A 24,159-nucleotide genomic window follows, 5' to 3' on the forward strand; every position below is an offset into this window, starting at 1 on the left:
GAAAAACTATCAGATTAAAAAAATAATAATAATAATCATATGTGTCCAACAGTAGCTCCCAGAAAAGAAAACTGGGTGATCCTGATGTCGTAAAGATCCATAATGTTTCCTGGTTTCCCACGCTGGGTTCTCTAGTCATCTCTAAGTCTGTTATTTAGTCTGTTTTGTCCTTCCAGAAATCTCTCCTTTTGCGTACATTATCAAGAGCTGGTTTCTGCTACTTACAATCAAAGAACTTTATTTGATACAGATTGGGATACCTAAAGATTCTACTACAGGGGATGGGGTTCTAGCTCAGTTAGTAGAGCACTTGCCTAGCACATGTGAGGCACTGGGTTCCATCCTTACCACCACATTAAAAAATAAAATAAAACAAAAATATTGTGTTTATCTACTATAAAAACTGTTTTAAAAAAAGATTCTACTACAGGTTTTCAGAATAATGGAAGTTATTAGTAAACACTTTAAGTTTATTACATGAATGTTGGTTAAGAAAACTGTGCATGTTTTAAGGCTTATTACTAAATACTGTGTGTTCTTGATCTTTCCCTGCCTTGAAGCTCTCTTCTAATTTTTTTTTATTATTTTTACTCCTTTTTCAAACATTCCCAAGGTAGAATCAATAATCAATGGGTATTATATTACCATAAATATTGTTTATTCGCAAGTATCTATCGCCCTAATAGGTCTCATAGTGCATAAAAGGGGTGGTACTTAAAAAAATGATATACAAGGTTCATGTGTTTGACTATCTATATGGAAAAAGAAATAAAATCATTTGTGAAATATAAAATATGTAGTAAAATATTCAAAATTAATTGGGGAAAGGTGATCAGGTCACCAAGGCAGACTTCATGAGATTGGTCCTTTACCAAAGAGACCACATATGTCCTTTCTGCCATGTGGGGTAACAATGTGATGGTGACTGTATAAAAGGGGGCAGGTCCTAACACTGAATCTGCTGGTGACTTTATCTTGTCTCCAGAAACGTAGGAAATACATTTTGGTTGTGTTTTGACACCTAGTCCATGGTATTTTGTTATAGTAGCCCAGATGAACCAAGATACCATCCCAACTTCAGAGATATTACAAAAAAGTACGTGAAACTTGGTAATAAAAATGACAACTGAATCTATGGAGCTTTAGCTAAAATAAGGTGCTGTTCTGTCTCCCGCCTATTAGTTCATTCAGTCCTAACAACCTGACAAGATAGGGTGCTATTAATACAAGTCATATCCATGATCAGATCGGTGGCTTAGACCTAATATAAAATCAAAGTTAGGTTATTAAAAGTTTTATTTGAACTGACAAATTTGTTTTTATCATGATAACAATTAAAATTATATGAGCAAATATTGCTGGGATGTTTTATTTTATGAAATCAATATTTAAAATGTAACCTTGTCTTGTACTCAGAAGTTTATCCTTAGTTTTGTGATGGTCTTTAAAATTAAAAAGAAAAATTCATTGTTTCTGACTTTGTTCTATAAATATTAAAAAGTCCTTTGGCCAAAAGCAATAAATATTTTTGCTCAATTCCTTATCTTTATTCCCGGTTGTGTAAACTGAAAAACAGTATTATTTAACATTTCTCTGAAGATATTTTGTGGAATACTGGTGTGGTGTTTTGTTGTAACTTGAATAAATCCCAGGGCTCCTGGCCAGTGTCAACAAAGTGGACTTTCAAAGAAACACAGTCCATAACCAAGTGTGATCACTATCTTTTACTTCTTGTATTTCTCCATTTTAAGAGAGATCCAATTCATAATTCACAGCATCATTTCTTAACTTTTTCCTCATCCTTCTCCTATGTTGTCTCAAATCTCAGATTCCCCAAGAGCTCTCTTCTCCATTCTTAAACTAAACTCCTCACCAAACCATCTCCTTTGGAAGATCTTCTCATCTTCCTCTCCCTTCTTCTTTCTCCCTCTTTTCTTTAAATTTCAGTTTAGAAAGCTCACAAGTTTCTTCGTTTTGTGTCAATCCTTAAAATTAAATTTAAAAAATATGAGAGACTGGTGATAGTTCCTCATTCCAGATCCCTGGGGTCTTATAAATACCTCTGACTTGTTGGGTATTTATAAATGAAGATCATGGGGTGAATATCAAGTTGAGGGAGAGATGCTTAATAAACTTTGTTAGAAGCTTTCATAGAGGGTACAGGTCAGGAAAGAGGCCAAACGCTTATTAACTTAATAATGATATTTTGTTTTGTCATCCTCAAAAAGATGTACTGTGGTCACTTACGCTGAGAAATATTAGTTATCTTTTGAAGATGTACAATCACATTAGCCTATTAAAGGCTCTGAGAAGTCTCACAATAAATGATCTATCTTCATTTTGTCCAACATATCTCAACTGGATTTCAAATGGATACTTTATATCTCCCCCTTTTCCCCTCATACACAGAAATATCCATGGACTAATATTTGGGTAAAGTGACCTTAAACTAGTAAAAGATAAAATAAATTTAATTGAAGGTATACACTTGTACCACACACATGGCTTGGTTATGGCTTAGTTGGATAGGTGTTCAATGAGGATAGTGATAGCTTGAATATAGTCTTCATTTTTCACATAATATGCAAAGTAGTGCCATTTTTCCAACTGTCTTGTAGTTGTGACATGAGATGCCTTTTGTGGAATAGCCACCAACCAAGTCTGTGTGGTCAGTAGGTACACAACGAGTCCAGTGGAACAGTTGGCTCTGGACAGGCTCCTTGGATTTGACTTTGCTAAAATGTTTTGTGTTCCTACTGGATTTGCCTTGGATACTAGTTAGCCTCTGGGTTAATATTGCCTGTTAGCCCATTAGCTCTGGCATAAGTTTAATGTCTTGGGTGTTTTGAAGGGTATAATAATTGTAGCTGGATTCACCCATAGCTGGAGGTAATATATACCTGGGTGTATGAGCAAATTTGGGGGCTCACCTGTAAAAGATTAAAAAGCAGCACTTGAAGCCATATACACGTAGCATCTAAAGTCTTGCATGGATTTAGGAGTAGGGATAACAGCTGATAAATAATTAATAGACTGGTAAAATTTACCTGGACTCAATAATATTGGGAATCTTCCTACACAAAGATACAGAAGATTCATTGTTAACAATGAATCAAAAAACAGATAATAAAAAAGTAGACAATCAAAGAATCATTCTTGAATATTTTAACTCTTTTATTGTCTATTATGCTTTGAGCTATACTAGATGACAACATTCAAATCCATATCTCTATGTGTGGTGGGGTTTCCAGTTGGCACAAACTCAACATGAGTGGTTAGCATCATTAACGTCATTCGCCTGAAATTCTTTGGAGATATTTAGACATCCTGAAGAAATAGATATTCTAGAAGTTTTTCCAGCTTTGGAAAAAAATAGATGTGTCCAAAAATAAGGTATTGCTTATTATATAATCATATGATAATCATTAGTGCTACCACCAAATATTTTCATTTCTTGTTCTGTGTACACGGTAGGATTATATGTTCTTTCCAGTTTATGTCAAGTTAAGCCTTGACTAGCTTTGCTAAGGAAATGTGAAAGGAAAGGCAATGTGGCTTCCAGGCAGAAACTTGAAGGACAAGTGTACAATTTTCAATAGAATGACCAAGAAATTAAAAATTGTTGTTTCATGTCACCTCAGTTTGGGAATATTTGTTACTGCAGTTTCACCCAGCCTGTTCTGACTGATACGACTCAGTAGAATGCTAAATAGTCTGTGAAAATCATAAGGAAAAAGGAAAAGGAAACATACCAATAATACATTCGGTAAAAAATTCAAGTTTCAACAATGTATTGTTCAATCATTACAAAATACATGTGAAATGGGTTTTATATTGAATCTTTAGAATTTTGAAGGTGGAAAAAATTCCATGAAAAATGTGTCTTTGGCGCATGGTCATTAACAGATAATGAACAAGCAAAATGTGGTATATTCATAAGATGGGATATTATTCAGCCTAAAAAAAAAAAGGACATGCTGACATGTGCTAAAATACCTGAGAGTATTATGCTGTGTGAAATAACTAGTCACAAAGATATAAATACCGTAGAATTCACTTTTATGAATTACTTAGAGTTGTCTAAACCAGGGAGCCAGAAAGAACAGTAGTAGTTGCCAGGAGCTGGGACAAGGAGGAAATTGGGAGTTGTTTAATGGGTCTAAAGTTGCATTTTTACTAGGAAAGATGTCTGGAGGTGGCTATGCAACAATATGTAACATCCCTGAATTACATACTTTAAAATGGTTAAGATGCTTATTTTTATGTGTATTTTGTCAGGATTAAAAAAGAAATGGCAGGGGGAGGTATCTTTGTAGGGAGAGAGTAAAATTACCTTTAGGTGGAGCTGCCCCTTGGGGACCCTGTTAGTTCTGAATCTGTAAGGCAGTTAAGTGCTCTCCCCCCCACCCTTGGGGCTTAGAGAAGGCATTGGGCCTCTCCTTCAAGAAATGAAGACGCCTAATGATTCCTGAGGTTGGGGAGTAGGGCCCTCCCTCCTTATTTCAGGTCAGCAGGGGGCCAGGTGGGAGCCAGCCCCGCCCGCCCTGTGGCTCTAAGCACAAGCCCTTGATCTAGAAGTTGGAGGGCTTGTGCAGCAGTTTGGAGGGAAGTGTCAAGGAATGAGTGTGTCTTCTGGTAGTGCCCTGTGGACACGAGTGGGGTCACCAGCAAAGATGGTGACAACAGAAGCAGTCCCCAGCAGTCCCCATGTAGGTAAAAGGAGATCACCATCTGGGAAGGCTGAGGTTATTGGTGTCAGATTTAACCTTTGTTCTACTGTGAGAGTCGGAGGCATTAAGTCATCACCTAAGACCTAGTGCTCACTGTGTGACAAAGCCTTTGTCCCTCTGTGTGGAAGTTGGTGCTTTCCACATCCAGTGCCTGACTTCCCAAAGGACAGTGCTCCTTCCAAGGCGGCCTGCCAAGGACACCAAAAATTAAGCAGGGGTCTATGGCACTGTGGTCTAGCTCTTGCTAAATTGGGTCTTGCTGGATTGCTTCCCGAAGAACCCAGTGCCAGCCTGAGATGCAAATGCTACTTGTGGTGTTTATTAAGAACACATGAAATCATTCATGCAAAGCAGTGGCTGTGGAGCAAAAATATTCAAAGTACAAGTTAGAAAATCTGTATGTGAATACAGAGTTCCTGTGAACAGTGGGGGTAGGGGGCACACAGATGTGTGCATGTGTATAAGGGTGTGTGTGTGTGTGTGTGTTTAATAGAGAAATATTCATACAAGGCAGCATCAGCAGTAGCCTTGAAAGCTTATGGGAGTGGGAGTGGAAATCCACATTTTAGCGATGTTTTTTTCCTTCTTTACAGTCAAATGACATTTTTCAAACATCTGTTCTGTGAGCAAAAGGGGGAGAGAGACACATCAACGTTAAGTGCTCAGGAAAAGGAATTATGGAGAAACACTACCCGCTTAACTTATCTCAGCTCGGTGAGTGATTACAGGGCTTGGGCTATTTCTGGCCACATCTGAGTGTCTGTGAAAAGTGGAAGTAAAGTCATTAAGTAGAATGGGCATGTGTGCATTTAGTCATTTGCTTTGAGTCAGAAAGTCTAGACAATCCCCTGGGAATGCAAGGCACACAGTGTATTTCTGTGACCTTCAGGACTCTCTTTAAACCCGAAAGGCAGTGTCGATCTACAGGATCCTGAGTAAACAGGCTTCCTAGGTTGTTTTTTTTTTTTTTTTTTTTGGTATGGGGAATTAAACCCAGGGGTACTTAACCACTGAGCCACATCCCCAGCCCTTTTAAATATATTTTTAAAATATTTTATTTAGGGATCTCACTAATATGCTTAGGACCTTGCTAAATTTCTGAGGCTGATTTGAATTTGCAATCCTCCTGCCTCAACCTCTTGAGGCATGCATCACTACAAAAGTAAAGGCACACTGATCTGGGTTCAGACACGTGCCAGGCCTCAGCCCACCTGGACACCACCTATTTGGTACCACAGCAACCTGAGAATTAAATCTCTGCACCTCAATTCCTTCACCTGTGAAACAGGTATAGCCATTTTAACAACAAGAATAACCAAGATTTATTAAGGACTCCAGGTGCCCAGCCCTATAACAAATACTTGATTCATTTGCATATTTTGGCAACCATATGAGGTAGCAGTGGTATATTTTGTTGATTCTAAGATGTTCATTTTCTTATTCTTATTTTAACATTCTCTGTTATCAGGATGATCTTGTAATTGGTCAGGAATATAAATCATGGCTGAATACTTTAAAATGTTCCTGACATATGATAAGTGTTCATTAAAGTTTAGCTCTTAGTGGCATATAAATTGATGGTGTGTTGGATTCAATGAGGAAAGTGAGGGAGAGATATGGGAACTGAGCCCCAGGTAGATTAATTAACTTTCCTTAGATCACCCACCTAGGAAGTGGTTGAACTAGCCAGGCATGGTGGGTGACACATGCCCCCAATCCCAGCCATATGGAAGGCTGAGGCAGGACAATCACAAGTTTGAGGTCAGTCTTAGCAACCTAATGAGACCCTGACTCAAAATTAAAAGGGCTGGTGCCAGGTGAGGTGATGCATGCCTATAATCCCAGTTGCTTGGGAAGCTGAGGCAGGAGGCTTACCAGTTCAAAGCCAGCTTCAGCAACTTAGCAAGGCCATAAGCAGCTCAGAAAGACCCTGTCTCTAAATAAAATATAAAAAGGGTGAGGATGTGGCTCAGTGGTCAAGTGCCCTGAGTTCAATCATGGTGCCAATCAATTCAATAGGGCTGGGGATGTAGTTAAGTGGTAAAGCAATTGCCTAGCATGTGTTATGCCCTGAGTTCAGTCCCAAACATCACACACACACACACACCCTCAGCCCTCCCCCATCCTGGGGCTGACTTTGCCTCTCCTTGGCACAGTCAACTTTGCCTTAAACCCAATTCCTGTCTCTCCCTTCCAGTGGCCATACCCTAAACCCAAACTTCTCAAGATAAGGGCCAGCACTTTTTAATTACCAGAGCCTGATACCTGCATATAAAACACCTGACCATTTCAGGAAGCTAAGGACACTCTTGTGTTTTTCTAAGTGTTATTTAAATATAAATGACAAAGAATGGCAAAGAAATGGAGCATTCACACTCCCTGGTAGTAATATCAGCTCAATCCTAGTTGGGTCCTGAATAAGCAGATTTCATTTCAATCAAGAATTCTGTGGGGGAAACCCAGCATGGGGTGGTACACACCTGTGCTCCCAGTGACTCAGGAGGATGAGGCCGGAGGATCATGAGTCCAAAGCCAGCAACTTTGTGAGGTCCTAGCAACTTACTGAAACCCTGTTACAAAATAAAACATAAAAAGGGCTGGGGATGTGGCTCAGTGGTTAAGTGCCCCTGGGTTCAATCCTTGGTACCAAAACAAAACAACAACAAAAGAGTTGGGTAAGGAAGAGGATCTAAAATAGCTGAACAGAGATTCCCTACACTTGATTCTGCCACAGAGAAGAGTCAAGGCAAGGAAGGGATGACTGGACTTTGAGGAGAGTAACTGGGGAAGGACGCTAGGACTCAGCAGAGCAGTGGTAGGAACTCTCAAGGACAAGAATGGCAGCTTAGAGAGGAGCAAGGAGCACTGCAGTGTGGGTGCTCCCTGGGGCTGGAAAAGGTAAATAGGAGAGTGTCAGCACCCTCGTCATCACTGTGGACTGGCAGCCCTAACCCCAGGGGGAGTCCCACAGTCCTCACAGGCTTTTAGCTCAGTCTGACGTGTGCAAACCTGCTTTTCTCCAGGGAAGGATCTTGTATTGCACACACACACACCCAACCCAAACTGCCACAGCATAGTGCCCTCTTAGATCGGAGCCACTGCTAGAGTCCCTCCTGCCCGAAGGACCAGTAAACACACAACTGCCACTCCCAGATTCTCCAAAACTATTGGCATGATGACTTCCACAATCAGAAGCCCCAGATTTTCCCATATGGCCTGTTTTCAAGCCATAGCTCACAGCTCCAGCATTACAGATATTGCTGTAGGGCCTGAGGCCATGCCTGTGTATGACCAGCACTTCAGAATCAGGGATACTACTGCTGCCACCAGCACTCATCTGCACGGAGCCTGAGTGTGAGCCTCTCTGCAGCTTGTGTCCCTAGTATCAGAGCTGTTGCAGCCAGAGACTATACTACCATTGATGCTTCATTTTTGTGGGACCCAAGGACATGATCTTTCATGATTGGAGCCATTGCTATAACTGCCACTATTACCACCCACCTTTGAATGTCCTGTGATCATACTTCTCTGAAAGCCCATGTCCACTATGAGGTCACACTATTACCATCACAAATACCTGCAGACTAGACCGCTGAGGCACTCACAGACACCACTGATTTTGATTATAGCTGAAGAAATTATACCTCTGTACTCACTCAGAATCAAAGCCAAAGCACCTACCCAGCAACATCCTACATCCATCTAAACAACAATGACCCTATAAATGTCACTTTATAAAATTGGAAGAGGACATTGTTACACCAGATGTTCAGACACAGGGACACAAGAAGCATAAAAAAGTTGGGCATGGGAATTACAGTTTTAAAGAGCCACACTCATTCTCCAGAAATAGACCCCAACATCCTGAAAGCCTATGGCATTGCCTGAGAAGAAATCCAAAACAATGATCCCAAGGAAATGCAAAAGAATGCAAATGAACAATTTATCAAAACAAGAAAAATAATTTGTGGGAAATTCAACAGAGATAGTAATCATAAAACAAACAGTAATCTTGAAACTGAGTAATTCAATTGGTGAAATCAATATATTTGAGCTCCAACAACAGAATAGACTACATAGAAGGAAGAATTCATGAACTTGAAGACAAGTACTTTGAAATAACCCAGTCAGACAAATATAGCAAGGAAATACACAGAAAGATTAAAAAGAAAGAAGAAAGCCTACAAACTTTATGGGGTACCATTAAACAAAGAAATATTTTCATTATTAGGATTCCAAAGTAAAGGAAAAGATATTTAAAACCTATAGAACAAAATAATAGCTGAAAACGTCCCAAGTCTTGAAAGAAATATTGACAGCCATATCCAGGAAGCTCAAAGGATCAGAAGTAGGCTCACCCAAAAAGGAACTTCTCAAAGGTATATTATAGTCAAATTTCCAAAAGTCAAAGACTAAGAGTGAGTTCTAAGAACATCATGTGAAAAGAATCAAATCACATACAGGGAAATTCTCATATGATATTAAAAGCAGATTTCTTAGCAGAACTATTTTCTTTAATTTTTAATTTTTATTTGTTCTTTTTGGATATACATGACAGTAGAGTAAACTTTGACATACATACATGTAGTATAATTTCCCATTCTTTTGGTTGTACATGATGTGGAATTGCACTGGTCATGTATTCACATATGAACATAGGAAAGTTATGTCCTATTCATTCTACTGTCTTTCCTATTCTCATCCCCTTTACCTTCCCTTCATTCCCCTTTGTCTAATCCACCGAACTTCTATTCTTCACTCTCCTGGCCCCCTGATTGTGTGTCAGCATCCAAATATCAGAATATTTAGCCTTTGGATTTTTGGGATTGACTTATTTCACTTAGCATGATAGTCTCCAGTTTCATCCATTTACTGGCAACTGCCATAATTTTATTCTACACATTCCCTGTGTGTGTGTGTGTGTGCGCGCACACACACACACACACACCCCACATTTTCTTAATTCCTTCATCTGTTGCAAGTCATCTAGGTTGGTAGTACCAAAGCTTAGCTATTGTGAATTAAACTGCTATAAACATTGATTGGCTGTATCACTATAATGTCCTTTGGGTGTATACTGAGAAGTTGGATAACTGGGTCAAATGGTGGTTCCATTCTATGTTTTCTGAGGCATCTCCATACTGCTTTCCAGAGTAGTTCCACCAATTTGCAGTCCCACCAACAATGTATGAGTGTACATTTTTCTCCCACATCCTCATCAACATTTATTGTTACTTGTATTGATAATTTCCATTCTTATTGGAGTGAGATGGAATTTCAGTGTAATTTAAATTTGCATTTCTGTAATTGCTAGAAGTTGAACGTTTTTTCATATATTTGTTGACCATTTGTATTTCTTTTTCTGTGAAGAGTCTGTTTAGTTTTTTGCCCACTTATTGATTTGGTTATTTGGTGATGTTTTTAGAGTTCTTTATATATCCTGGAGATTAATGTACTATCTGAGGTGCAGATGGCAGATATTTTTTCCCATTCTGTAGACTCTTTCTTCGTGTTCTTGATCGTTTCCTTTTCAGCAGAACTCTTATAAGCCAGAAGAGAGTGGGATGATATACTCAAAATCCTGAAAGAATAAAAAATGTCAACAAAAAAATCTATATCCAGTAATACTATCCTTCAAAAGTGAAAAAGAAATAAAGTCTTTTTTCCAGATGAGCAAAAACAGAGAATTAATCACCACCAGGCTAGACTTACAAGAAGTAGTTAAGGGAGTTCTACATCTGGAAACAAAAGGATAATAAACATATGAAAGAATAAAACACATGAAAGAATAAAACTCCCTGGTAAAAACAAACACAAAAAGGAAGAATACCAAAGAATTAAAATGTATCATTACAGAAAACCAATGAACCACAAAGATAAATAATAACAGACATAAAGAAACAGAAAACAAAATGTAAGGAATAAGTTCTTATCTATCAATAATGATCTCAAGTATATATGGATTATATTTTCTAATCAAAAGATACAGACTAGCCAAATTGATAAAAAGACCTATAGGCCGCCTGTAAGAAACTCACTTTACCAGGAAAGATACACGTAGCCTAAAAATGAAGTTGAAAAAAAGATATTAAAGTGAAAAGCAAACAGAAGTGTCTACACTCAGATAACAGATCATAAAGAAACAAAGGTCATTATATACAGATAAAATGATTGATTCAGTGATATTATATGTATGCCAATACCAGATCACCCAAATATTATTAGATCTAAAAGTAAAATACAACAATTTATTCATCCATAGAGCATTCCAGAGAGAAAAATCAAAAAAGATACATCAGAATTGAATACACTATAGAGTAACTGAACTTTACTATAAACAGATATTTACAGAACATTTACCCAATGGTTGTAGAATATACATTTTTATCAGCACATTGAACATCACCCAAATGTTAGGTCACAAATCAAATCTCAATAAATTTTTTAAAATAAAAATTTTGTCATATATCACAACAGAATGAAACTAAAAGTCAACCAGAACAATGAAAAATAAAAAAAGCAACATGGAAATCAAACATCATGCTCTTGGAAGAACCAATGAGTCATTGAAATTCAGAGAAAAATAAGATTTCTTGAAATAAGTTGATAAACAAACAACATTAAAACCTGTGGAGCACAATGAAAGTAATACTAAGAAGAAAGACTTGCTATAAAAAGTGCATACATCACAAACAAAGAAAACATTTCAAGTAAACAACCTATCAGTGTACCTCAAGTTCCTAGAAAAGCAAAAACAAACCAAATTCAGAATTAGTGGAGGAAAAGAAATAATAAAGATCAAAGGAGAAATACAAAAAATACAAAAAAATTGGATTTTTGAAAAGATTTTTAAAACCTTTAGCTAGACTAACAACATAAAACTCAAATAAAGCTAGAGGTGGCAAATATATATTACAACTGATGCTACATAAATATAAAGAACTATAAGAAATTACTCTGAACAAATGTGTGCTAACAAATTGGAAATCTAGAAGGAATGGGTAAGTTCTTGGACCTGTACAACCTACCAAAATTGAGTTAAGGAGAAACAAGCAACCTAATCAGACTAATAATGAATAATGAGATTGGGCCAGTAATTAAGTATCCCATCAAAGAAAAGTTCAGGGCCTGATGTTGCCACATCTGAATTCTACAAAGCATTTATAGATTTAATTCCAATTCTTCTTGAACTATTCAAAAAAATTTTAAAAGGAGGGAATTGTGACAAACTCATTCTACAAGGCCAGCATTAATCTCATACCAAAACTAGACAAAGAAACAACACACTAAACAGAGCTAGGAGACCAACATCCCTGCTGAACATAGATGTAAGAAAATTCTAAAAAATAACCTGGAAAACATAATTCAACAGCACATCAAAATGATTCTATACCATGATCAAGTGGAACTTATCCCAGGGATGCAAGGATGATTAAACAAATGTAAATCAATAAATGCAATACATCATATTAACATGATGGAGCACAAAAAATTTATAATCTCAAAAATTACAACAAACGCACTTGATCAGGGCTGGGGCTGGGGCTGGGGCTGGGGCTCAGTGCTAGTGCACTTGAAAGACTCTTCAAAAATTATAAACTAATTCAGTAAGATTTCAAGATATGAAATCAGTATTCAAAAAAAAACATTATGCCTAATGTTTTCTCTGATATAAGGAGGCTGATTCATTGTGGGGTTGGGAGGGGGAGCATGGGAGGATTAGATGAACTCTAGATAGGGTAAAGGAGTGGGAAGGGAAGGGAGGGGGCATGGGGATAAAGAAGATGGTGGAATGAGATGGACATAATTATCTTAAATACATGTATGAAGATGCGAATGGTGTGAATATACTTTGTATATAACCAGAGACGGGAAAAATTGTGCTCTATATGTGTAATATGAATTGTAATGCATTCTACTGTCACATATAACAAATTAGAATAAAACATTTTTTAAAAGTACCATTTTATACAATAATTAACATATTGAAAGAGGCATCAAGAAAGCAATGTCATTCACAATAGTTATGAAGAAATAAGAATTTAACCAAGTAAATGAAAATTCTTAACAATGAAAACTATAAAATATTGATGAAAGAAATTGAAGAGGACACACAAAAAAATTGAAAGACCTCCATGTTTATGGATTGGAAAAATTCTCTTAAAGGGGATTAAGTCATTATGTCAAAGAGGTACTTGCATTCCCATGTTCTTCAAGTTTGAAATATGTTGAAAGCCACAGCTGAAGGGGCCCCAGCAAACTTTCAGACTGCCAGCTGATGATTGGCTCACAGCGGCCCCAGCAACATCTAGCTGATTGGCTCCTCTGCAGTGATGCTCATTGGGCTGTTTCCCTGCCCTTTCAGGCCACGGAGCTGCTCATTGGGGGACTTTTTTGGCTCCGCCCACGCGACCCAGCCAATCGGCCTCAAGAGCAGGAGGATTGTGGGAGGTGGAGAGGCTGGTGGTTGGGGGAGTGACTTGTGGGAAGCCGGTGGTGGCAGTTGGGCTCTGAGGGTTTTTCCTGAGGAGCTGTTTTGTTTGGCGTGTGGTTATAAAAATAAAGTTAGTTTCTTTTGACAAGTGGCTCCTGAATTGTGCCCAGCCAGACTGCGGCAGAAATACTTAACAGAAATAGAAAAGGCAATCGTAAAGTTCATATGGAGGTCTGCTGTTGTAGCTCAATGGTGAAGCACTTGCCTGTCATGCCCAAGGCCCTAGGTTCAATCCTCAGCACTGCAAAAGAAAAACAAACCAAAAAATGGAACCACCTAAGACCCAGAATAGCCGACTGAGCAAAATGAACAAAACTGGAGGAATCAAAATATCTGGACTCCAAAAGACACCAAAGCTATGGTAACCTAAACAGATAGGTTGGTACTGGCTTAAAAATTGACATGTAAAACAGTAGAACATAATAGACAACCCAGAAATTAACCCACATTCATACAGCCAACTGATTCCAACTAAAACACCACAAACAGACACAGGAAAAACATACTCTGAAAAAAGGACAGTCTCTTCCATAAATTGCAATGGGAAATTGAATACACATTTGTAGAAGGATGAAACTTGATTCCTTATTTTTCATCACACGAAGTTAATTCATGATGAATTGATGAAAGACCTAAACATAAGAACCAAACTATGAAACTACTGGAAGAAAACATTGGTATAGGCAGAATTTTTCAGATAAGACCCAAAAGCATGAGTAACAAAGTTAAAAGTATACAAATAGGGCTCTATCAAACGAGGCCCCATCTGCACAGCAAAGAAAACAGTGAAGAGGCAACCAACAGAAGGGGAGAAAGTACTTGCAAACTATCCAACAAAAGATCAGTGTTCCTAATATAATAGGAACTCAGACAACTCAACAGTAAAAGGAAAAAAAGAAAAATAGACAAACAATTAGCTTAGACATTTCTCAAAAGGAGATATACAAATGGCCTATAAGCATATGAAAAAAAATGTTCTATATAACCAATCAAGGAAATTCAATCAAAACCTCAATGAGGTATCATCTCATCCCAATTAGAATGGCTATTATTAAAAAGACAAAAATAAATGCTTTTGGAGAGGAGGTAGAGAAAGGGTACTTTTTATATACTGTTGGTGGGAATGTACATTGCACAGTCACTATGGAAAATAGACTAGAGTTCATTAAAAAACAAAACAAAACAAAACAAAAAACCTAAAGTAGAACTACCATATGATCCAGATCTCTCTCTCTCTCTCTCTTTTTTAATATTTATTTATTTATTTTCGGCGGACACAACATCTTTGTTTGTATGTGGTGCTGAGAACCGAACCCGGGCCGCACGCATGCCAGGCAAGTGCACTACCGCTTGAGCCACATCCCCAGCCCTGACCCAGATCTCTTAAAGGGGATTAAGTCATTATGTCAAAGAGGTACTTGCATTCCCATGTTTATTGCAGCACTGTTCCAAGGTGTCCATTGATGGATGAATAAAGAAAATGTGGTAAATATGCACAATGGAACATTATTCTGCCATAAAAAGAACTAAATCCTGTCATTTATGGCAATATGGATGGAACTGGAGGATATCACATTAAATAAGACCAAGTGGAAAAATGTCACATGTTCTCATTCATTTGTGGAAACAGAAATTGATCTCATAGAAAACAAGTGGAATAGTGGTCTCTAGAGACTAGAAAGGGGACAAGAAAAGTAGGAAGGAGAATAGCTAGACAACAGAAGACCAAAATAGATTAGATAGGAGGAACTGGTTCTGGCATTCCCTAGCATAGTAGGGTAACTGCAATCCTTGACAATTTATGATATATTTCAAAACAACTAAAATAGTCTGAGGCTTCCCAACACAGAGAAATGATAATGATTGAGGAGGTAGAAATGCTTATTACTCTGATTTGATCCTTACACATTGTACACATGTATCAAACGAACATTATTCCTCATAAATATGCACAAATATTATATGTCCGTTTAAAAATATAGAACAAAATAAAATTTTTAAAGTTGGGGGGAGTATATTCTAAACCAGGAATTCTCTCTCCACATAAAGCAACATGAAAGAATACATCTAGCTTTGTTCACACTTAAAAATGACCAGTGTCAAGTATGAAGTCTGAATCAAATTAACATTATATAAAAATTTTTCCATGCAAATTTCAGAGTAACGTAGGATTGCAGTGACTGCCAAATCTCAAGAGGCTCCTTCTCTGGCAATATAGAGGGGGTCAAGTGCAAATAGCATGAAGTGACTCTTCAGCAAGATGCCTGGCACAGCACCAGCCATCACCACCTTCCCTCCCAATGGCTGCACTGTTCAAGCCACATGAGCATGTGTGTTTCCAAACTATTCAACTTCCAGGTTAAACAGTGAGTGGAAATCATTATTTAAGATCACAGGAAAGCCCTTGAAGAAAAAGAAATCAAAGCTTATCGGTATATAGAAGTGGGAGTTATCATCTTGTCTTGTAAAAGGTGAATGAAATACAGACATTAGCAGATTCACAATAATTCACTAAAATTCTCTCAAGGGCTGGGGGTGTTGCTCAGTGGCAGAGTGCTTACCTGGCATATGTGAGGCTGGGTTTGATCATCAGCTCCACATAAAAATAAATAAATAAAATAAAGTCATTGTGTTCATCTACAGCTAAAGAAAGATATTTAAAATTCTCTCAAGACTAAAGAAAATACAAAACTTTGGTAGCATCAAGGATGGCAAAGACTTCACATACAATAAGTCCCACAATGAGGAGATTTAAAACACAGCCACTATTTGTAAACTCATTTTGTTTTCCATTCAGTTAGACATATTATCCAGTATCTTATTTTGAGACTATTGCATAAATCACTTTTTCTATTAACTAATTTATTTTCGCTATTAACTATTTATTCTCCCTATTTGAAATAAAAATTGTAAGCTTCTGGAAAATATCTCTTTTAATTTTTTTTTTTTAGAGAAATGGATTTTTATACAAGCACTCCAATTTTCACTGTACTGTAGAAAACTATTGAATAAATTGAGAAATGTATTAGCAAGCCGGCCCCAACCTAAGACTCTGCTCCCCGAAGCTGATCTAGGAGGAGATCCGTTCCTCTGCAGCCATTCCTCAAAGGTGTCACTGAAACTCCTCACTTTAAAGTTCCTTTAGGGCTTATAGAATCTTCTGGAACTTTCTTGGAGGTTCCCAGCTTCGTCCTTTTTGAAATGGCCAGAAGTCATTTGTAGTCAGATCTGGTTCGTCAGATCAAATGTGTTAAAACAGGCTGTGACTTTGAAGTGACAAGTCTGTGTGTCTCATCTACAGTCCCTACAGAATGAACACCTCAGTTCATTAACATTCTCGGAAAATGGTGGGAAGGGAGGGGTGGTGGGAACAAACCTGGGAAAATATTAATCCTAATGTTATGCAGCCATGATTAGAAGTTGACACCAACTTTCCCAAGTTTAACAACATGGGGAAAATGAAGATAGGGAACAGACTCCATCTCTTAAAATGAGGCTAATTTCCCAGACAATCCAAAAATTCTAGGGAGAAGGACGGGGGCCAAAGAGATCTCCCAAAAACATTCCTGTAGGTAATTCTTCTTTTCTTTCAGAACCGTCTGAATGAACTAAGACATTTTTGATAGATTGAATATGTTCATTGCAAGGGAAAAAAATCAGTATATTAAGATAAAAAGTAAAAGTCACCTGAAATTCATCTTGGAGAATAACTAAGCATCATTTCTATGCATTACATACACATCAGTGTAATTGTATTTGCATATACAATATAAGTGTGTGTATACATTTAAGGGCACATTTTAAAGGAATCAGTCCCGATATTCACTGCATCTTAACAATATATAATGAAAATTCCTCTAGGTCAAGTAGTATAGGTCATTAATTTTTAATTCTTGCATAATATTTGGTTATAAGGATGATCATAATTCACTAGCTATTCTTTTATTAATGGACTTCTGATTCACTACCAGTTTTTTATTATTAAAAATAATGTTGCAATGATCAGCTTGAAAAAAATATATATATACACACTTATATACTGGGACTTTTATCTCTGAAGTCCCAGGGGTGCAATTCCGGGTTGAATTGTATGTGCGTGTAAATATTTAATAGAGACCATGAATTCTTTTTCACATTTCCACCAGTGATGTATGAGCACGGCCTTGCCCTGACTCCCATCTCTGCTAATAATAGGTGCTATTATACTTTTAGTCTTCCCACTCTTGTGGGTATCATCCTGATCATTTTAATTTCTATTTCTCTGCATAGTGGGAAAGGTTGGGCATTTATCTTACTTGCTCTTCTAACAATTGCCTATTCGCATCTCCAACACATTTTGCTATTGGGTTGATTATCATATTAAATTGTGGAAGAGCTTTTATTATATTATACTAATTTTTATCTATTTGAATTTAAAATATTTTCCTCAAATTGTTTGCCTAGTGACTTTATTTTTGGCACTCCTTCAGCTATGATGAATACCTTAAATTGTGTGTTATTAAATGTGTATATTCTGGACTTAGTTTAAAAGATTTCTCAATTTCTAGGTGTAGAGACAATATCCTAATTTTATTCTAAAATGATTATTATTTATTTTTATTCTCAAGTCCTCAATCCATCAAGAATTTATTTTTGGAATTAATGTAGAGGTCCAAGTTTATTTTCTTCCAGGAGTATATCCAATTATGAAGTGACAATTAAATTTTATAATGACATACCACTTTTATTGGGTGTTATAATATACCTGCATATACTAAAATACAATTCCAAACTTATTATTTTTTTGTATTTTATAGTGGTCTTGTGCCAATATCACAATCTTTTATTATTCTGGCTTTTAAGTAGCTTGAATACCCTTACTCTTTTCCTATCAATTTAAGAGCATTTTATCCAATTAAAGATATCATTGCATATTTATTGAACTGAGCATGGTGGCACACACCTATGATCCCAGCAGCTCAGGAGGTTGAGGCAAGAGGATTACAAGTTCAAAGCCAGCCTCAGCAACTTAGTGAGGCCCTAAACAATTTAGTGAAACCCTGTCTCAAAACATAAAAAGTGCTGGAGATGTGGCTTAATGTTTAAGCACCCCTGGGTTCAATCCCTGATACCAAAAACATATATCATTGAGATTCTATTGGAGTTGTATTACATTTGCTTAATATAGTCAGAAGAACAGATTTTTTTTTTTTTTTTAAACTCAGTTGCTTAGAACCTTGCTAAGTTGCTGGTGTTGGCCTTAAATTTGCAATCCTCCTGCTTCAGCCTCCCAGGTCACTGGGATTACAGGTATCGTGCCTGGCAGGAAGGTTTTTTATAATGAATATTCCTTTTCAAGAACATAGTACAGATCCATGTTTGTACAGATCACGTTTTACCCTCTAGTAGGATTTTATTTTTTATATAGATCCTTTTCCTTTCTTGTGTAATTTACTTCTTTTTTAAAAATACTTGTATTTATTTTTATGTGGTGATGAGGATTGAACCCAGTGCCTTACACATGCTAGGCAAGCACTCTACCACTGAGCCCCAATCTCAGTCCTGTAATTTACTTCTATTTTATAAATTTTGTTGCTATCATGAATGGAATATTTTCCTCATCTCTGTTTCTAGATGTACAAAGCACCCATAGAAAAAGCTAACTATTTTGTATATTTGTTTTGTATCTTCCCAGATTGTCAAATTCTTTTATTCTACTTTTTTTTTTAAATTAGGATTTCTTGGTGATGTGGACATAAAATTATATTACCAGCAAAAAGTTTTACCTTTCTTTTCAAATTTATGCTATGTATTGTGTGTTTATTGTATTTATTAGAACATCTAGGCAATACCAATTATTAAGGGTGATAGGATGCCCTTCTAGCTTGTTCTTTATTTTAATGGGAACAGCTTTAATGATAAGAACAGATACATTCCATGTTTGTCTAAATATGTCAAAATATACTCTTTTGTCATGTATATCTAAAAAGAACTACAACAAAAACAAAAATTAAATGCAAACAGAAAAAAGAATACAGATGTACTATCCCATATTGTTAGATTACTTACATTGTGTGAAAACACTAAATCATCAGAGCTCTGCTGCACACAATTATATTTTTTTCTTCACGTTACACGCTGGCTGCTAATATGTGTGGTTCTGTTCCATGTGTTTGGTTCTAGATTAAATAACTGGAAACATTAATACAATCTATCACAGTCTACCCCCGGATCAAAAACCCATTCATTCACAAAATAGAGTCACCTATTCCCCAAGAAAAAACCCCTAAAGGTCCCATTCCACTGTGAGTGACAAGGCTTTTCAAAGTTTTGTGATAATCCCTATTTCCATTTCAGATGTGGCTCTTCTTGATCCTGGAAGATCATGAAATAGTCCTTTTTCCTTAGCCTATGAACTATAGAAAAGAATGTGTCCTTGACACTCCCAATGTATCAGAATGGGACAACCTCTATTCATAACTCATGTTGAGAAGCAGGAGTGACTGAAGGTACATCAGAGTCACTAACCCGTAGCTAATCTGAAGTTTCTCCGAGGAAATGCTGCCAGGTGGAGGGTAATTCTTGATTAGTCCTCATCTCTACTCCCCTGCGAGTAGCTTCTTCCAGTTTGTTGCTCTCCATTTGAGAGACTCTTCTCTCTTAGATGTCTATTTCCATTGTCCCTCTTGGTCGTATTTTTAAAGGGCGTTGGGGAATGTGCCCTCCTTTGGGCTCCAGCTCGTCTTTCTTCTCTGGCTCTTTGTGCATAGCAGTTTGAAGATCCAAAAGTTGGGTCCAGTCTTGAGTTATCTCTGGCCACTCTTGGCTAACAGCTCTTTGACAGTACTGTTTTCCCCAAAACGTTGCTCATTTTGCTCCTAATTTTATTGGGAGTAACTTGAGATTAGCAATGTCTTTAGAGAAGTCATGAAATAGTTCTTTTTCCTGATAGTGTTTTCCAACTGAAAAGATTTGCTGAGTACCTGTGTAACTGTTCAGAAGCGTCAGCAGACTTGATGGCTCTCATCTTGCTTTGGTTCTTGCCACAAAGCTGTCCCAACTGGCCCTTGAGGCCCCAACCACGTTTGCAAATCAGTAAGCCAATTCTTTTCTGAGTTTATTTCCTTTTATTAATAATCTTATCAAACTGAGACAATAGCAATGAAAGATACTACTAGTAACACTTGGTTTCCAAACTTCTTTATACAAGTTCACAAGCTCATTTGGTACATTTTCTGTCTTCTGAGATGCCTCCAGAAATAATTTTGAGAAGTTTCACCATTAAATAACATTGGCCAGCATTTTTCCAGCATCTAATGACAATTTTTTATAATCTTTACCAGGAACCGAATCGTTTTCTTCTATTCCTAATTTATGTGTGTTTTAGAAATAGTTAAAATATTTATTTATGCAAACTCTTCACAGCATCTACTGATTTGATGGAGTGGTTTTCTACCTTTAATTTGTTGATATCATATTTGTAATTTTCCCTACATATAGCTAGCTATCCTTTCATTTCTAGAATAACTGCACTTAGTAACTGTGGACTAGTCTCTGTATAACCCAATGATTCCTATTCAGTAAAATATATTTTTAAAAAGTTGTCTTTCTATTCGGCAGAATAATTAGTCAATACTGTTCTGTTCTGGTTCAATTTCAGATTTGGCTTTTAGATTATGGAAGTTTTTAACTTATTCTTTATGAATTTAAATAATTCACTGGAACTAGTTTATTGACATATTTATTACTAGAACTCAGATCTAAACTATCTAATTCTGATGCCTTTTAATCTAACTTTTTTTTTTTTTTTTTTTTTTTGGTATCAAGGATTGAACCCAAGGATACTGGGGATACACATCCCCAGCACTTTTTACATTTTATTTTGAGACAGAGTCTCACTAAGTTGCTTAGGATCCCGATAAGTTGCTAAGACTGGTCTTGAATTTGGGATTGTCTTACCTGAGTCTCCTGAGTCGCTGGGATTACAGTTGTGCACCACTGTGCCTGGTTCTGATGCCTTTAATCCAGTAGTTTATCTGTCCTAATATTTCTGTGGCAAATTTCCTTAAAATTTTTTACTCCTTTTTTCACTTCTTAACTTCTTGGGAGAAATACCACCTTTTATGCAATTTTTTTTTTCTACTTAAACAGTTTGGCAAAGAAAATCACAACTGCAGATTTTTATCAATCTTTCTTATGGCATAGACTCATTGTCATTGCTTTCCAGTTTAGAATATAAATTTTATTACTGCCCCATACTCTATCTTCAGATACACTAAAGATATGCTTCTCTTTGCAGCTTAATCTCAATGTCATCCACTCCCATTCTTTAAGCTGCCTTTTATGTTCTTGTTGTTGGACCAGAGAGTAAACCCAGGAATTCTTAACCACCAAGCCACATCCCCAGCCCTAAGCTTCCACTTCAAGTTCATGGTGCCCAAATTCTCCAGAAGCTGAAGGCTTAGATATCCACCTTGCCTCATGTATATAACCAGCTTTATAGCTTTAACCTTGTCAACATTTCTTTAAATCAACAACAAACTTTTTTTTTTCTTGATTATTTGTACCACTATCCAGTTAGTTTCTCTGGCTAGAGAGTTAGGATTCATCTTTCACCCTTCCTGCCCCTCAAATCCATATTCATTCAAACACCCAATCCTGGTTATTTTACCTTCTAACTAAAGTTCACCTTTATCCTGTCTACTCTATCTGTGGTCTTGCTGCTTCAGGTCTTTTAAAATTAATTTATTTTAATTTGGTATATATGACAGCAGAATGCATTTTGATTCATTGTACACAATTGTAGCACAACTTTATATTTCTCTGGTTGTATACAATGTAGCATCACACCATAAGTGCAGTCATACATGTACCTAGGGTAATTATGTCCATCTCATTCCACCATCTTTCCTGCATAGGACAGAGAAGCTGCTTCAGTTTTAACCATCAAGATCGGGGAAGATCATTTAAAAGGTACAAGACTTTCCCTTCTCCTCTTGCCCCCACCCTTCTTACCCTCAGCATACCCCATAAAACCTTGAGATTGATTTATCTAAAATATTCCCTCCTAAAGAGAAAAGCAGCTAACTACGTGAATAACAGTGTGAACCATTTAATGAGTTCTATTAATATACCTTGAATTAAGAAAAAGATGTGGCTTTCGAGGACTGGGTAGATCAAAGAACTAACATTCATTCCCTGTCTATTGTAAACAAGTCTTGTGCTGGTGTTTGCCACTCATTTTGTGTGTGTGTATGTGTGTAGGTAGACACAATGCCTTTATTTTTATTCATTTTTTTTAATGAGGTGCTAAGGATCGAACCCAGTGCCTCACCTGCGATAGGCAAGCGCTCTACCACTGAGCCACAATCCCCCTGCCACCCATTTAAACATTATGACATACTTGTGATATGTCCATAAGAAATGCTTTCAGATGCAAGTAGCTATCTGAATATCCCATTGATGGTGGCTTAAACCATAAAGACAGCACACTCTCTTGTGTTAAAATGTCTAAGAGTTGGTGCAGCTCAATGATGCCATGAAAGTCTCCAGACTCTATTTTTTCTATTTTGCTATTTTTAGAATATTGGCTTTTCATTCTTATGCTTATTTTACCATGAAAGCAAGATGGCTAATGAAGCTCCAGTTTCACAGGGAAAAAGACAAAGAGGTAATGCCAGTAAGCTCCCCTTTTAAGCCTGGTCCTTTTATGAAGAAGCCAATGTTCTTCTAGAAGCCCTCAACAGGTTTCCCCTTACACTTCATTGGCCTGACTGGGCCACCTGACTACCCCTGTATGTCAGGAAGATAAGAGAGCAAGAATTCAGGTATCCAGCCTCTGGTGAATGGCAATAAGGGAGAGGCTACTAGATATATACCCAGGGTAGAGACTCCACAGCATTATTATCTCCAAGTTATAGGTGAGGCTAAAGTTGCCCAAAGTCCTACTTCTGGTAACCGGTGGACCTTGGAAATGATATTGAGTTCTGCTTCCAAAGTTACGCTGACTTCTTTATAGCATCCTACTCTCCAAATACTCTAAGAATAGTATTTCAGATTCTAGACATGATTGAGGGCCATTTCCTGCCACCTGCTGGTTTTCCCCAAATCATACTACAGTACATTCTCAGGTATTGAATAGAGTTATCTAGAATGTTCTAAAAAGACAAAGCCACCCTCCTGTCTCTTTGATGAAGTCTCATATAAACTGTAGTCTTTTTGTAAATCATTAGGGGCAATACTAGGGCTGTTTGAGATTGGCTTCAAAATATAGTACTTTAAAAAAAAAAAAAAAAAGACCACATGCTTCCTCTGACCCTTCAGATCCCTGGTTGGATATTCTTGCCAAATTTAATCATTCAGTTGTGAATAAGGTTTTAGACACAATTTTTCTGACTTTAGACATTTCACTTGCCTAATGAATAGCTTGTAACTTGAGAAAGATGGTTAAACCTTCTCTAATATATCAAAGAAAAAAATTTAAATAACCAGCTTAGGAGCAGGTTCATTTTAAGACAGAATTTCTAAGGAAAGAAACATGCAGACGAGACTTTGTACCTTATGTTTCTTTATTCTTGCTTTAATAAATGAGAATCCACAGGGCAATGGTCCGATTTTTTACTCTGTAAAAATTTAAACTTTTTATTGCTTACTGTGTGATATTTGTGTCATTACAATGGAAAGATTGTGATTTCAGTTCATAGGAGGTGAAGAATATATATTATAAGCAATAAAAACGTAAAATGTGTACTAATTCTAACCCCACTGGAAATCATTCTTCCCAGACAATAATTTTCAGTTCCACCTGCTGAAAACTCATTTTTATAGAGATGAAGCCACAGGCAACTTAATACTCAAAGTTACAAAAATCTATCTCAGAACATGTAGATGGGGAAGATTTTTTTTTCCATATCTCAAAACTTTTTTTTTTTTGAAGCAAACCAATCTTAGCCATTA

Source organism: Callospermophilus lateralis, chromosome 4 (assembly GCF_048772815.1).
Source record: "Callospermophilus lateralis isolate mCalLat2 chromosome 4, mCalLat2.hap1, whole genome shotgun sequence".
Classification (NCBI taxonomy): domain Eukaryota; kingdom Metazoa; phylum Chordata; class Mammalia; order Rodentia; family Sciuridae; genus Callospermophilus; species Callospermophilus lateralis.